Consider the following 792-nt stretch of genomic DNA (forward strand, 5'->3'; position numbering starts at 1 on the left):
TCTTATTTAGAGGGGGGAAAAGCTATTTCTTGTGAGAAAACAGTGCAGAAAATGTAGAGTAGATGGGAGAGACTAGAATAACTCAGTGCAAGCCCACCCAGAGAGGGACTCAGAGGCAGTTGTGGCTGTCCACACAAATAAGGCCTCTAGAGTCTTTCACCTTGGCATGTCAAAACATTTTGGCTCCTTCAACTTAAGGAATTTCACTGCGCAGTAAAAAGCTGAGAAAATGTTATTCTTACAAATTATTAAATTGTGGTGTGTTTGGTGACATTTTGATAGCTAAGGACACCATCAAACACACATTTCAGCAGGGAGGGTTAAATGGAACCAAATGCACAGTTGTCCCAGAAGAGAGCAATGTGCTCACTGATGAGTAAGATCAGAGGAGATCAGCTCGGTGCTGTGGTGACTCCTCAGATCTGTTCCCCATCAACCCATTGTTGTTCAGATTCTCCAGAGACATTTTCTCTGACAAGGAAATTGTGTTTAACTGCTTAAAGATATTTGGAAATCTGTTCACCATTATCATAGCATGTTATCACTCCGCGACATGACTCGTAAATGTTGTTATTTCACATTGTTTGTGCTCACAGATCCATGTCTTCATCACTTTGTCATTTTGCAGCACTTAAAGTTTAACACAATTATCAATACCCTGCAAATTGTAGAATAAACCACTGCCTTACTTTACTCAGCCCATAAAAGAAGATTAATATAAAACTATATAAATATAAAATAATATAAAACACGAATGTCTTTTATATGGATTTGGACTTGTTTTTGACAAAT

Source organism: Seriola lalandi, unplaced genomic scaffold, assembly GCF_002814215.2.
Source record: "Seriola lalandi dorsalis isolate HSWRI2012SDOR001 ecotype SW California unplaced genomic scaffold, Sedor1 jcf7180002054562, whole genome shotgun sequence".
Lineage (NCBI taxonomy): Eukaryota > Metazoa > Chordata > Actinopteri > Carangiformes > Carangidae > Seriola > Seriola lalandi.